The sequence below is a fragment of the Thermobia domestica genome, chromosome 10 (assembly GCF_964235325.1).
Source record: "Thermobia domestica chromosome 10, izTheDome1.hap1.1, whole genome shotgun sequence".
Lineage (NCBI taxonomy): Eukaryota > Metazoa > Arthropoda > Insecta > Zygentoma > Lepismatidae > Thermobia > Thermobia domestica.
The window spans coordinates 29,547,237-29,564,303 of NC_137463.1; the positions used below are offsets into that span (position 1 = coordinate 29,547,237).

Here is a 17,067-nt window from a genome sequence, read left to right on the forward strand (position 1 = left end):
GTGGGAGGGAACAGGACAACCCCAAGAAATCCCGAACACGATATTGTTCACTAAAGACTCACGTACCCTAGTAAAGAACTAAGTATCCCCTCATCACAAATTAATTGCTACTAATAAGCTACAGTGCTTTGTTATTTTTTAAAGCAGTTCATTAAAAAATGAATTTATGATATTTCGATTCTGGCGTTAAGTATCTCGTTTTTATTTTCATCTTATGCTTAGAGAAAATAGAACAAGTGACTAGTGTCGATACTTGTGTAGTATTATTAGTAATGTTACGAAGTGTGAACGTGAAATAAAAGCAAGGCTAGGAATGGCGATAGAATCATTTAGAAGGAAGAAGTTATGAGACCTTGAACAAAGAGTTGGGAAAAAGACTCATAAAATGCTTCGTGTATTGTACTGTATAGGTTAGAAACTGCGCAAAAATAATGGAAAACGACTGGAAGGTTTCGAAATGTGGTTGTGAAGAAGAATGGACAAAATTAGTTGGGTTCGAGCGGAAGACGAATGAGAGAGTATTAAGAAGAGAAAGAGAAACTGGTTAACACATTGGCTAAGAAGGAACTGTATCATGAGAGATGTGCTAGAGGGTATGGTGGCAAGAAAGACAGGGAGGGGGCGAACAAAACTAATTAATGGACGATATCAAAACAGAAAACTCGGAAGACCGTGGAGCATGGAAGACTCTCAGTTCCGGCAAGTGACCTGCCAACAATGGCAGGATACCTATGATGATATGGTTGGGTGAAATAAAGTGGTGTTGTGAACTGAAAGTGAAAACTATGTTCATAAAATGGCTTGATACATATTCAAATTTACGTGTTAATAGCCACTGAGGACAGTATTTTTATTTGTGAAATAAATAGAAAGAATGTTGAAGATGATTTGTGTGAAAGAATGTGTCGAGGAAATCCAACAATCGCACTCACTTCGTGATAACTTTCTCCATATTCTAAATTTCAACATCGAGGAATTTGGTTCCTAAGTCCCAGAGGAAGTTCTGTTTATATTTTAGTGTTCCGTGAAGTTTATTTACACTCCGAGATGAATCTTCAAATTTGGACAAGGTTGAGAAACACTGATCGCAAGCTCTGTCTGTCACAACTTCAGTCACTACTGAATAGCATGGGTGTTAGTACTGTTTTTCTTTATTCTTATTATTATTCATTTCTTATCGACCTCTTTAGCTTAAAAGGGCACATCCGTGCGGCATAAAACTCAGAAGAAACCTGTTGAGAATGCTCCAAGAGCATTGCCAAAACGAACTTAAAAACAATTAATTTTTTCGAAATTTATATGAAATTGTAAATATATAATACAAAATAGAAAATACTATTGCTTAGAAATACAACCTAACATATAACGAGATATGAAAATCTAAGGCATAAACGTATTTAAAAAATAAAATAAGTGAAACAATTTGAAGATGGCACTTACATTGTTTTCTACAGCGAGTCTTCAATTATTGAATCAATATTGGTATTGATCAACATTAACCCCTTTCTGCATGATTTTTTTTTCTTTTAACGAAAAAAAATAATCAGTATTGGAAATCATCATAAAAAAACTTGAAAAATGAATTAAAACTTGAATTTTAGATTTTTTTACTTAATTCCGACGAGAAATTCCGTATGTGCCATATATGACACACTTACAACTCACAAAGAAAATGCCAGATGACACCAAAATCTCTTATTCATACACGTCAATATCCCATACAGCAGACAAAACAGTCATTTCATGCCTTTGATAAATCACAAAAAAAGCTAAAGTGAAAAAAGGGTATGTGCCATATATGACGGCATGCGGTAACGGGTTAATATAATCTCTTTATGACTTACGGTTCCCGGAATATGGGTCCTTAACATCTCCCAAAATCGGATTTTTTTTGTATTTGCCAATATTTCGGGAATGGTAAGAGTGACGCGAAAAAAATCCATCATTTCTTTCAGATAGCTTTTCATGCTCTATCGAATAGAGGGATCAAAATTGAATCATCAACACCAGTATCATTTCTCTATGACTTGTGGTTTCCGAGATATGGCTCCTTAAATCTCCCGAAATCGGAACTTTTTAGCCAATATCTCGGGAACGGTGAGGGCGACGCGAAAAATTCCATCACTTCTTTCACATAGGCCTAATTTTCGATACTGGATCGAATGGAGGGCTCAAAATTGAAAAAAAAAAAAACGCAAATAACAGACACACACACAGAGATAGAGAATTCAGTGGTGAACTTACCGCTGAAAAAATTATATATATATATATATATATATATATATATATATATATATATATATATATATATATATATATATATATATATTTGGTCTAGGAATTAATTCGTGCGGGTGGACAAGAGATGGCGCAACGAACGGAGCGTCCCACAGTTCCGTGTATCCACATATGTGTTGCAAACCCCTGTCATCGCGTATCGTTCGTAGTATAGGGCAGTGGATTAAAGCGTCAACAACAGCAGTTTGTAGTTAAGTGAACATGGCGCAATTTGTGCCTGATAAAGTGTTTTTGCGGAGTGTCCTGCTGCATTACTTTAACATGCAGAAAAGTGCGACTGAAAGTCATCGTATTTTGGTGGAAGTGTATGGTGACCATGCTCTAGCTGAGCGAACGTGTCAGAAGTGGTTTGCACGGTTTAGAAGTGGTGATTTCGGCTTGGCAGACCAAGAGTGAGTTGGACAGCCAAAAAAATTTCAAGACGAAGAATTGACAGCATTGCTCGAGCAGGATTCGTGTCAAACACAGGAACAACTTGCAGCAGCATTAGGCGTTGATCAAACAGTCTCCAAACGCTTGAAAGCCATGGGAATGATTCAAAAGATGTCACATTGGGTTCCACATGAATTGAAAGACAGAGACGTTGAAAGACGAAAAACCATTTGCGAATTGCTGCTTCAACGACAGAGCAGAAAGGGGTTTCTGCATCGAATTATTACGGGTGATGAGAAGTGAATCCATTACGAGAACCCTAAACGAAAAAAGGCCTGGGTGAAACCAGGTGAACCAGGTCCATCACAACCAAAACGAGATATTCACTGTGCAATGGTTATGCTGTGCATATGGTGGGATATGAAAGGTGTGGTGTACTATGAGCTGCTGCAACCGGGTGAAACTATGAATGGAGAACGTTATCGACGACAATTAATGCGTTTGAAGCAAGCTCTGGCCAGAACACGACCAGAATGGGAGAACAGACATGATAAACTTATTGTTCAACATGATAACGCTCGCCCACATGTCGCAAAACCGGTCAAAACCTATTTAGAAAATGTCGGATGGGAAGTTTTACCCCACCCGCCGTATTCACCAGACGTTGCTCCTTCGGACTACTACTTGTTCGATTGCATGAACAACGATTTGATTGGACAGCGGTTTACTTCTTCAGAAGATATCGAAACATGGGTCTCTGACTGGATCGCTTCCAAGGATGAGGACTTCTTTCGCCACGGAATCCGTACATTGCCTGACAGATGGGCGAAAGTGGTGGCTAGCGATGGACAATATTTTTCTTAAGGTATTTATGTATTTTGTGTTTGTACTACAGCTTCAATGTGTGCGTACCAACCGCACGAATTAATTCCTAGACCTATATATATATATATATATATATATATATATATATATATATATATATATATATATATATATATATATATATATATATATATATATATATATCGAGAGAGAGGGAGAGAGAGAACGAGAAACACATGGGACTAAAGCACAAAAGGTGCCCTTCCGAAGCTGGTTGATTACTTCCTGTGTTGTTTTTAAGTAATCAAGGAAGAATATACTTCTGATACTTGATTATACAGATTGTATATTTGACAATGGAAGAAAAACAGCTACGTTAGAAAAAGAGAGAGAAGAAAGGAACAAGTTTTAAATAAGAACTGAAGCTTTCCTGCTGTCGTGATGAATATAGTTGTTCTTGAGCAAGTTTTAAATAAATGATTTAGTATACGTTTTTTTTTTTTTTTTTTTCAGGTTTACTAAGCAGATCAATGAACAATATCAAATACAGGAAACACAAAATGGAAGAGAGAGTGCAATGCGGGGAAATGGAGGGCATACTGTTGTACTCAAATGAACCTTAATGACACTAGCAGCATAAAACCAAAATGAAGATAAATGAGCAGTGCGAAAACACAAAACACGTGATACGACAGTCTTTCTTTTTTCAAAATCTATTTAAGACATGCGCACTAGTGTTCCTACAACTAAGCACAACAGAATACAACAAGTCACGGTAATTTTCATTGTGTTGTTTCCCTTCCTATCTCTAGAAACGAAAAGGAGAAAGAAAAAAAAGTTTGATAAATATACTTTTACAGCTGCAAATCTGTCATTTCAATGCTAACATATCGCATTTCGTTCTCTCCGCTTTGTTTTTTTTTTCTTCTTAAAATCAACTGAAAGAAACCTTTACATGGTTTTTAGAAGAAAGTTAAAGTATTCGAAAGGTAGGTATGGGGAAAAACAGACAAAACTAGTTGGGTAGAACGTACAACTCAAAAATTAAAGTATTAGCAAAAGTTGCAGAAAGAAGATTAATAGCAGATATATATAAAATCAATTCAATAAAAGACCGAACTAGTGCTACTAAATCTGTACCGATAAACTACACGTTCACGAAAGATCTCCACTAGCAACACGCCGCTGTCAATGTCTCATCCATGACCGAATTCCTCTTGAAACGCGTTAATTGGAAACATCTGTAATTACCTCACCACATTTTCTTCTGTTTCTGTAATTGACTGAAATCTGTGACCTTTCAAAGTTTATTTCAACTTTGGAAGAAATATGGCGACGATTTACACGGGTGAGAGCACGAATATTCTCGACATGGTCTGTGTCTTGTTAGTGTAGAAAGAGTTCGTCCAGGGGCCTCATTCTTTGTCGGTCTTCGCAAAATTTGCAGTTTACAAAGCAACGCAAAAGTGCACAAGCAATTAATACGGCTATGCCGATTACAGCAAACTTTGCGTGTATTGACACAAATCGCTACGCAATGAGATCCTAGGCTTCAGATTATCTTCAGTCGACATTCTGGTCGATTTAAAGGAGCTCGAGTGTCAGACTGCTCTTGTAATCCTCCTTGTATGATTGGTTAAGCATTTTGAATATATTTGTGCAGGTCTTTCTGAGTTCCTAAAAAAACTTTCATATAAACATGATGCTCAGCCAAACTCTTCATTTTACACCATGGGTGCAGATCCTTGAGGGCTCGAATTCCCTGTCCTAAAGTTTGCTTGGGCTCCCATATTTGTGTTAACATTGCCACTGATTTCTTCCTAGATAATATCTGACAATGAAACACACATACAGAACGGACTCCCCCCAAAGATATACAAAAATCGGCGCCACTGTCCTACATCATACTACCATACTCACTCAAAGATTAATCAAGCCAGCGTCAAACACCAAAAAAGCAAAATAGAAGACGCTACTAGATACCACTACTAGTTACAGTCCACTGCAATGAATGGGTCACGTAGTATTAAACCAGTCTGGGGCATTATTCTGTACTAATTTGCATCAACGTAGCAGAAAATTTTCGTTTTAGTTTGCGATAATCGGTTAGCAGCCATAATTGCTTATTGTATTTTTCTGCGTTGCGTTGCAATACATAATCCTTGCGAAGACCGACAAGGAATAAGTGCCCAGGTGCCTTGTCCTTCAAGGGGAAAAGAAAGTAGTTAGAATTTGAAGAGTAGTTGTTATTAATGACGTAATAGAAGTTATATCAACAAGAAAGAGGGGTGGAGAGAGTAGAAGCTTCCAAATTATTTACTGCATTAAAAGCAGTAATTCTTTCGTCAAAAGGAAGACATTCGACGAGCACCGTAGCGCATAGAAGTTTTTAAACTTACGATGCAATTATAATGATTATGGTGATGATGATAAATTTAAAAACTCCAATGGGTTACCATGGTAATGTTTCATTTACAAGCAGCACTTACAAGCAGTGTCTCTATATACACCACCCACTTTATATACAGCAGTGCCTTTAATCTAATACCTGACGGAACTGCTCGATCAGATACGCTTCATTTCGCAAGTGCACATATCCTTAAGTTCAAACGCGGTTAATCCATAAACAACTCACATCTATAGGTTGGTTTACGCTTTTGTGACTTCTTTGACAATTTAATTTATCAATTAATGCAGTAAGAAACAAATTCCACAAAATTATTAGCACATAACGAAAAAAAGTTAAAAGAAAGAAAAAAAAAAAAAGAGAGAGAGACATATTAAACAATAAGTATTATTAAGCTGAACAACGTTATGTCGAGAAGTATAAATACTCACAGATAGTTTCGGGGAAAATCGAATATATATATATATATATATATATATATATATATATATATATATATATATATATATATATATATATATATATATATATATATATATATATATATATATTCTTTTCGTAAATCCAACAACTCATGTTGTACTATAATCACACCACTACTAAAATGAAATTGATACTGAAGTACGAGGGGCGTTCAAATCAGTCCGGGACTTTTCCCCTTACAGGCTTAAAATCGAATCTGAGGATGGAGGCAGGCCCGTATACACGTGGAGCTACGGAGTCGGGTTCCCCTAAATTTTTACTGCTCCCTTTTCACAGTAGGCTTGCAAATGAACTATAATAGGGTTGGATCGGCATCCCCTAATTTATACTGGGCCGCCTACATTTTTGGGGTAGCTACGGGCCTGGATGAGGTAATGTAGCAGTAATTGATAATTGTGTTCTGTTACTAGTAAGCGACATTGATTTCACGCGCCAGTCTGGAGACTGTTATTCCAGATGGTAGACAACAGTAAGAACATACACACGGAACAGAGTATAGTGATGAAGTTTTTAGTAAAGAAGAGCATTAACCTAGATGAAATTTAGAGAGGACCAGTCACAATACGGTGATGAGACACTCAGCCACAGAAAGAAGTTTAAATGATGCAAGGACTTCAAAAACTGCCAAACATTTGTCCCTGTCGATCCTGAACATGGTGGATTCCAGTCCACAGCAGTCATTCCTGGGAACATTCAGCGCGTCGAACACTATCATTGACAATCACCACATAACTTGACGAGGATTTCTAAAGATGTGTGATCTTTCATTAGAAACAATAAACATAATTATTCATGACCATTTGCTATTCCAAAAAGTGAGTTCACGCTGGGTTCCAAAACAGTTTTCCGCTTTTGACCGGCACACAAGAGTGAAATCTGCACTGAATTAAAGGACCGTCAAATGATTTCCATTTGTTTGGACAAACCAACTAACTCCTCGGCGATTAACATTTCCAAAGTGATGACGAAGTGAGGTAGGCTGTTCTAGAATAGTTCAAAGGTACTGATTTCTTTTTTCTGGGCGAAAGCCTTCCGGGCATTAGTTAGACGCAGGGATAAATGTACACCTGTATGCAAGAGGCTAGTGGAAAAGTAAATATTGTTTCCACTAATACAAAAAGTCCAGAACTGGATGCTCCTTGTATACCCTCGTGAACCTTTTCATTATGATATTTATCAAACGACAATACATAGTATGGTTAACGAAATATAGATCAAAATTATGTTTAACTCTGAAATTTTTAATGTCACTCCTGTTCAACTACTATATATATGCCAATAAGGCGAAAGCATACTCGAGGGCAAATTCTCAAGCGCAGGTTTTAAGAAAAACAACAAAAAACTATTTTTTTTACAAAGCTAAAAGCAGTGGTAGGTCTAGCCCGGGGCCAGGGTCCTTGGACCCCAGTGGAATATTTGAGTAACAAAAATAAGTTATTATTTATATATTTTTGACAGTTTGGGTTCTGGATGGTTCCCCCAGTGTTTACATTCTAGATCTTCCACTAGCTAAAATATATGTCGCTCATTGTCTACAATAGTTCATAGTATTTATTCTACTGAAACAAAGTGGCGTTCTTTAGGAAGGGCGGAGGATAACGGCCAACTTGCGTTTGAGAAACACATGCTTCTTCTTAAATTGTATGCTGATATACTACTTAAAAGAAACGTATATCTCATGCCGGTAGACAGTCTTGCACCCCCCTCCCTAGTAAAATCTGAAATACCATTACTGCTGAACTTTACTTATTCAGGTACTGTATTAAAAGTACACCGTACAGTACATACACAAGACATTGTCTTCTAAGAGTGACACACAAAGGAAAGACGGGAAGTAAGTACATAGCTTACAAGTAACGACCTACAGATTCTATCCCTTAGAAGCCTCTTAATAAATAGTTTGACTCTTGAAAAAAAAAAAAAAAAAACTTCGTAATAAGAACTTTTCTCTTGCGCAAGTATTTCGAAACACTGCTAAATATTTAATAGACTAATAAAACAATGGCAAACAAGGACCAAAAAGCTAGTTAAGTTTCCATCTCTGCCATTAAACTGGAGAATAACCACCTATATACTTATAACTTCGACGGAAAGCGTTTCACAATGCTGTGCAATATTTAAAATACATAATATTATATATATATATATATATATATATATATATATATATATATATATATATATATATATATATATATATATATATATATATATATATATAACATTTATGATTTATTCTTAAATTCATTTAATCATCACAAATATGAAAAGTGTTCTTTGTACAAAAATATAAAATATATTAAAAAACATAATACATTTCATTAGAAATGAAAATATGAAATAAAATATTTAAGTTTTACCTTCCACCATTATGCCAGCTAGGCTAAAGGAGACGCTGAATGACTAAAAATGAATGAAATGGTGCAATGAAAAAAGGGAGGAAGCGGGAGAACCGCGAGAAAACCCATGCACACGGTGTTTGTCCACCTCAAAATTCACGTGGCGCGAGCTGGAATCGAACCAAGGATCCCATGCATCAGAGGTTAACGTTCTACCACTGAGCCACCGCGGCTCCATACATTTCATTAAAATTCTAAACAAACATTATATAAAAATACGTTTTTTTTTAAATAAAAAAAACGCTTGAAAACCTCAAGTAGGACTGTAGGAAACTTCAATATTTGGATCGATTAATTAATATTTTCACATTTTTCGATATTCAGTATATTTTAATATTTTTCATTATTCGACATTTTTCGAGCTTTTACGATATTTCGATAATTGCGATACATCGATGAAACTGATATTTTATCGATATCTATTTTCGATATTTAATCCCGGACATAGTACAAGCATAAGTTCAAGAAGGATAACCGGGGTTGTTTATAAATATACAAAAATAAATAAAACAAGAAACATAAAATCATCTTCTTTGCCCTCCACCTGTTTCAATCTTGTGTCATATCCGTTGTGACACCACACTGCACCATATCAAGAAACGTAACCATCAAACAAGAAGCATAAAAATGTTTAATAAAAATAAGTAACTTCACGTTAACTTTGCTCAACTGAGATAAAACTAGAGATGCAAAAAAGCCGGCTTTTTTGAATCGATGGTTTTTTTCACATAAAAAGCCGGCTTTTTTGAAAAAAAACCGAGAATTTTGGAAATTTTGGCTTTTTTCATTTTCATGATTTTTCTATCCAAATAGCTTTCTTATAGTATATTCTATAGTTAGATAAGAATTCCATAACCTAAATGCCATATTTAGCTCTGTAATTCACCATCAAGATGGATGGAGCACATGTTTTACGAATTAAAGTTAACATGAAGAATGTAGTATTTGAGGGCAATTTTACAGTCTATTTAACTTTATTTTAACTTTTGAGTTATCGACATTTTTTTCCTTCTCTAGATCATTTTAGTTTGTCATCCGTGTTTCATTTCTAAGAGCTTAGTACTCTAGCTTCTAGCACAAAAGTTAAACTTATGTTTTTCTATATATCCGTCAAAGCATACGTTTTTCAATATGTCCGTCAAACCATACTTCCACATTTCTGTTATACTGTAGTTGTGCAATGATTTAGCAATAATTTTCCGCATACAACCTTGAATACCAATTTATACAAATAATCAGTAGCGGATTTAGAAAAGTACTTTCGGAGGGGTTTCTCTGATTGTTTCGTTTTCTAAAAAGTCCTAATTTTATTTGGGAGGTGCTTGAAGTTTATGAGTACAGGCATAACTAATATTTCGTTTCGTTTATATGTTTAGCAATAATCATCTGGATACAACCTTGAAGATCATTTTATACTGAGTATCAGTTGCGAATTTAGAAAAGTATTTTGGGAAGGGTTTCCTTACTACTAATGTTTAGTTTTTCTAAACATTCGTTATTTATTTTTTCGGGAGCTTAAAGTTTATGAGTAAAGGCATAACTAATAGATATTTCGTTCGTTCTTAGACATTCCGTAACTTTGGGGAACAGGCTTCAGTCCGAAAGACCGACCCCCTAACCTTCGCAAAACCGTCACTGCTAGTAATTAGTAATAATAACGATTTAAAAACAATAAGAAAGGAAGTCGGCCAACTTCTACACTCCTAGTCGGCCAGTACACGCACTATTTCTACATTCACAGATGGAATGAAGGAAAGCTTTGTCAGAATGGTCGAATGCTGGGTTGAATCTCGTACTTCCCGATAGAAGCGCAAAAGCCAACCACTCAGTCATGTTTGTTGTGCAGTTGTATTTAGCTTAATTTACATATATTCCGTAGTCCTTTTTTTTTTGGGGGGGGGGTGGAGTTCAGTAATGATATGTTGAATCCCTCTTGTTAAAAATTCAGAAAATTTTAGGACTGGGTAAACCGTGATGGTGGTCAAGGGCGCCCATGTTGTGGTTTCCAAGGCGGTGCAAGTATAAGCGACGTTTCAAAAATAGTTTCAAATTTTGCTGTAACTAGTGTAAAAATTCTATTGGATTTTCGGTATTCTGAAGTACATTGTCCTCTAGGGGGGGGCGAGCACCCCCTTGCCCCCCTGATGGGCGCCCTTGATGGTGGTTATAAAAAACTTAACTGTAGAATTTCAAGAATATACAGAACCAAAAGTTCCAGATGTGCAGCCTTTAATTGTATCATACTCGTATAAATCTAAGTATTTCTCTTATGTTTTATTTTAATTTTATTTTGTTTCAAAAAGAGGGTATGGAATATTTTGAAGTAAAAATACTACATACAATTTTGCTAGTTATTTGTATATTTTTTAAAAAGAAGTTTTTACTTTTAGGGTTGGCTCGTTTACACCAGCTGTTTTTTTTAATTGGTTTAAACCAAAAAAAACACACACACACACACAAATGCGAATCGTGTGAACTTCATGGTGACGTTTCCACATGTCAAACCATCTGTATTAGTCTTATTTCCTTTTCACCTTTTAATCAAGGTGTCCCATGTTCAATTCTCGGTCGAACCACAACCCTTCTTTCATGTGTAAACCAAGTAGCGGTTCGGATGTCACTTTAAGTGAAAGTCTTCTCCTTGATAACCTTGGTATTACGTAAGGATGTTAAGCCTAAACATACGAAACGAAACCAAATTACATATTTCTGCATGCCTGTTGTTTTATAAAGAAGCCAAGGTTGCTTAAATATATTTATTGAAATTGGTAAAATTTATCGATTGCCTACGTAGCTTCCAACATTAGCTTGGATTGGACTTTCAATGATATCTACATACTAAATTTGTAATTTAATACCTCAGTTTTAGCGTACTGATTATAATACGTTGACCTTTAAATTTTACATGGAAAGCAATAACAGGATTTTCCCGTTATTGTTTTACATTTAAAATAATGACGGGATTTTCCCGATGGCTAGGGCGGGAGTTTCTCAATTTAAGAAATTTACTGACCGGACTTCTTTAAGCTTATGGGACCTCTTCCAGCATAACCCCGTTATTGCATAATAACACCAAGGAAAAACAAACTTATTCCTATGAATATGTAATATAAATACATAAAGCAAAATATCTAAATCCAAAAAACTGGTTTAAACCCCAAAAAAGCCTGGTTTAAACTGCCCCCAAAAAACAGGTTTTTGGCATTTTCAGAAATAACCATGGTTCTTGCCAACTCTGCTTACTTTTGTATATAGGAGGTTAAAAATTTTCTTATTATATACATTGGTTAATCCTTTGGAATTCATAATGTAAAAATGTTGAAGTAAAATTGTTTGAAATATCTTTTCGAAATTCATGGTTTATTTTCGAGGTTTTATATTATTATCGGCATCAACCACTAATTAAATTACTTTTTGTGTTATAGAGAAGCGAAACAAAGTCTGCTTTATCAATTTAAAGCAGAATTTTGAAAAAAAGCCCAAAATTTCCCAAGCAAAAAAGCGAAGCAGAAAAAACCGAGTTTTTTCCCAAAAAAGCCGTTTTTTTTCGAGCCCTTGCATCTCTAGATAAAACACAATATTCGAGTTCACACACGGTTACATTCATAACAAACCAAATCAGCTGCAGTTAACCAGAATCAAATATAGCTATAGAGCGATATGCATACATAAGAAGAATCTTAGAAATGATAAAAAAAAAAAAAAAAAAAAAGGATCAAAAGATTGCGATCTTGATCAATTATTAGTTTTTGGATCAGAGGCCACCATATTTTTGAACGTACCCTAAATTGAATTTTCGTATTGTCTACGGAATAAGCACATCATACTGAGTTAACTGATAGTTTGGGTTTGACTACACTGTATGTAGTTCTCCAGATATAAGGCTTAAAAGAAAATTTTTGATTGATATATATTGGATCTTTTGATCCAAAAAAGTAGTTGCTTTGTTTATAAATTCTTATTAACATTTCAATAATAACTTAAAAGTCACTTTATTGGCTTGTATTATAAATTTCATGTGACCTACCCTCAATCTCCAGAATTTAGTCACTTATTTAATTTTATTTAAAAACTACTCTTATTTAAAATCTGCTAAAACAAAGTCTCAACTTTAGGTCAACTTAAAGTTTGTAACCCGTTAATATTAAGCCAACAAGACCTTCCGATTTAGTCGGGACAGTTATTTCTTTTTAGTCCTAGTTAGGGATGCGCACGAGACGAGTCGAGATAGGATTTTCCTGACAAAATTCGAGTCGAGACACGGCTCTTCCAATAGAGAAATATACATTTTTCGAGTCGAGACATCACTTTTACAGCACATTTTCGAGACGAAACAGCCTCGTGCGCATCCCTAGTCCTAGTTCTGACTATTTCTCAATTGAAGAAAGGACACCTTAAAGTCCCTATTTTTGCTTCACAATTAGTTAATTTAATTTTACACATTGTTATGTTGCCTTACAAAAATTATACGGTTCATTCCTAACGTAGTCGCATGTGGATATTTTACCTAAAAACAGAAATACGATAATTACTTTTGGGAGTTGGTAAAGAAAATCAAGGAGATGTAGGAAGCAAGTCATTATATAGATAAATAGATACCACAACAATACTTCTGAGAGTTGAGTGAAAATTAAGCAAGCCGTTTGCAGGCAGCATCTTTCGCGATGAGATTGTTGTTCAGCAAGGAAGAAAATCTTATAGTCTAGCAGAATTTAACCACAAAAACTATTACTGTAATCAGTGGCGTATTTACGATTTTGTTTCGGGAGGGGCTTTGCTAACTTTCGGGGGGGGGGGCTTTGCCTGGAAATGTGAAAATTCTGCAAGATATTTAATTTACTTTACTATACTAAGTAAGATTTCGGGGGGGCTTAAGCCCGGAAGCCACCCCCCTAAATACGCCACTGACTGTAATGCATTTCTCAGATTTGCAGTCTTGTCTTGTAACAATGTAGAGGTCTGCACGGGCTCGGGCTGTAAATTTCAAAATATACAACCATATTTCTCAGGCCTTTTCGGGCCTAACTTTGTAAATATACTGTACAGCGATATATCTATATTGCATCGTTCTTTCTGGATAACTTTTAAAGCACAATTGCAAAATTAAACCTCTAATTGCTGTAAATAAAAATACAATTTTGCGTTAATTATTAAGTTTCCGTAATTCGGGCTTATTTCGGGCTCATTTGATTATTACACGAGCTCGGGCCTGAATGCTAAAATATATTTCGGAGTAAGGTCTGGCCTCACATTGTAAACTCACGGGCCGGGCCGGCTCTGGCCCGGGCTAAAAATTCCGGCCCGTACAGACCTCTATAACAATGGCAGCTTGCAGTGCAGTGCCACACTGTGGGGGGGGGCGGAGCGACGGCCCCAGGCACCGAAATAAAGGGCGCAAAATTTGTGGGAGGAAAAAGGAGAGGAAAAGTTACTTAGAATATTTTAGATCAACAGCAGATAATGTTACTCATGTTAGGAAAAGGTATGTGCGCATATATAAAATGGAAGGAAAAAATAATAAAAGTGCTCAAAATCAAGGAAAAGCAGGGTTTATTTTTGAAAATTTTCTTACGTTTTGCGCTAACCATGGTGACACTTCGCGGTTGGTCTGTCGATCTCACGCCGTCGCCCCGGACGCTGATTTTCCACGGCACGACACTGCCAGCTTGTGGTCTCAGTGTTTTGTAGTGAAGTTCTGTCCTTGTCATAAGTAAAAATAAAAGTTCAATCATATTAATAATAATAGTAAAAGAAATGACCAACGTTGCTAGAAGACAAATGAAGTACAGGAAACTGATTTCCACCAAGACACTGATTTGTCGGAACGAAGTTTCGGTGGGTGTCGGACTTTTTTTTTATATAGCCCAAACTTCACGCTAAAGTAAATTGTCATGTGTTCGTAGTCTCCTACCATTCAGTAGGCAAATTTCAGAAAAATGTCTCGATTTCACGTTCCAAAACTACGGTAGCTTTAGCTAATTTTGTATATATACATACCCATACTGTCAAATATTTAAGACAACAATCCAAGTGGATCATGATAAGCATTCTGGTGTCATAGAAGACAACTTGTCACAAATGAAAAACTGTAAACACTTTTGTTCTGAGCTAATTCTTTCGTCCTAAGACAGTAGCTATTCGTTCAAGTACATTTGTAGTTCATTTTCTACCGTTTTTTTTTTTTTTTAATTTTCAAAAATTCCAAAATCCCTCAGGATCCTTATTCATAGTATAAATGTGCGAATTTAAAACATACAAGAATTTAAAATCAAATAAACCTGTTTCGCGAATTCGAGTTATATTACAAGAATTCAAAATCGAATTAGACTTATTCTCGAATTCAAAGGATATCACAAGAATTCAAAATCGTATTAGAATACACTGATTCGCGAAATTCAAATTATGTTCGAAGAACTCAAAACTGAAGTAGAACGTAATTTGAGAATTCAACGCATATTACAAGAATTTATCTATACTCTTTCTATCTGATTTAGAATGTAATTTATGCGTAGCTTCCTATGTACTATTGTAATTTGAAGCATGCATGTTGTAATTTTATCTTTTTTCGTTTTAATAAATTCAAAATCAAATTAGGGTCTGATTCGCGAATTCGAAGCATATTACAAGAAATCAAAATCGAATTGGATTCTGATATATGAATTTAAATAGCTTTTAACGAATGCAAAATCGAGTTCAATTATCATCTGCAAATCGGACTGATCTGCAAATCCAAATCATATTACAAAAATTGAAAATCGAATTAGATTCTGATTATGAATTCAAAACGCATTACACGAATTCAAAATCGAATTAGACAGTGGTTTGTGAATTCAAGTCATATTAAATGAATTCAAAATCGAATTAAAATGCGTGCCTTTGGCGTGGGAGCTCCAGTGGTTCGGATTCTACGTTAATCAATAGGTTCCGTCTCATATAGCCTCGCTGCTGAAAGGGACGTTCAACTCAAAATCAACTCAAATCAATGAATTAAACTACGAATTCCAGAAAAATATATTACAAGAATTCAAAATCAAATTAAACTGTAATTTGCGAATTCGGATCTTATATTTAAGAATTCAAAACCGAAGAATTTGTGACTTGCGAAATCCAAATCATATAAGAATTTGGAATCGGATAGAACATCATACGTGAATTTACTCCTATATCTAAATTTTACGAATTCTACTGTAACCCCTGAAGTCAAATTCAAAGTCGAATTTGAACCTAACCACTGTCTCGTCATTTTAAAGCATTACCAGTCACTTGTGTGTTTCGTAGTAGATCTACAGATGGTAAAGTTTACACAGCTTATAATGAATCGAACAACCGCTTTCCGTTTTATGACGCTAGCAATATAAGGAACAAGCAAAACACAACAGAAAACACCTGTTGCATTTGTTCTTTTTCTGCCAATGGCATTGCGTGTTGCAACACGATTCTCAAAGACCTTCATTAGGTTTTGTTTTTCCTTTCTTTTTGGAAGGGGCGGAGCAATCTGATGCCATGCTCACTTGTTTTTCATCAATACTTTACAGCACGTGTACGTAATAAATAATGAACTTCTGTGGCATAAACAATGTGGATAGCTTTAAAAAGATGTAAAGGGCTCTTCACATTGACCGTCACCACCGACATTTTAACTCGCTAGCAAAAATCATTTTAATATATTTTAAATGAATACATGCACACACAGCTGCCTGAAAATTTATCGGCAGCCAACAGTGACCAACAGTCACGTGCTAAGAAGAAAGGAAATCAACGTTGCCGGATCTGACAATTTTCATACATAAGATAATTTTTTGTAGATGTTTGACCCTGGTATGATTGATTGATGATGGACTTTTCATGAAAAAAAAAAAGTATTATTTTCTTTAATTTTACTAAACTAAATCATCATGAAATAATGACTGTTCCGTAATTTTAGTCAGAAGGTATCTATAGAGCGTTTCACTCTTAGATTGCAGTACAGAGTAAATGGAGCGCGCTGTTGCCACATTTCTTCCGCCGTATGTTTCTTCTGAAGAAAGAACAAGAAAGACAAAAATAGTGACAGAGTCTGTAAATAAAGCTTCCCTTAAATTCATATATTTCGAACCCTTTTTTTCATTTCATTCAGTCAAATTCACTTGGAACGGCTAATTGAAGGGTATGAAACAACAGTCTAATAATTGCGTGTTAGAAATTTCTTTTTATGATGGTTTATATCGTTGCAATTTAATTTCGATAAGAGCAATATGGAATCGAAAGAACATATGAAACGAACAGAAAACATATGACTGAAAT

The 17,067-nt window shown here is 35.3% G+C and overlaps 1 protein-coding gene and 1 long non-coding RNA gene across 3 annotated transcripts in view; one reads left to right on the forward strand and one right to left on the reverse strand.

The window, feature by feature from the left end:
* The window catches only part of LOC145662392 (uncharacterized), a 93,220-nt gene extending 88,946 nt beyond the window's left edge, over nt 1–4,274 (forward strand). The window contains exon 3 of the long non-coding RNA XR_014127030.1: nt 4,009–4,274. This is a non-coding gene — a long non-coding RNA (uncharacterized LOC145662392). The remainder of the gene's footprint in view (nt 1–4,008) is intronic.
* Nucleotides 1–17,067, reverse strand: part of Mgat4a (alpha-1,3-mannosyl-glycoprotein 4-beta-N-acetylglucosaminyltransferase a) — a 726,029-nt gene that overhangs the window by 136,487 nt on the left and 572,475 nt on the right. The gene's annotated exons all lie outside the window — the stretch shown is intronic.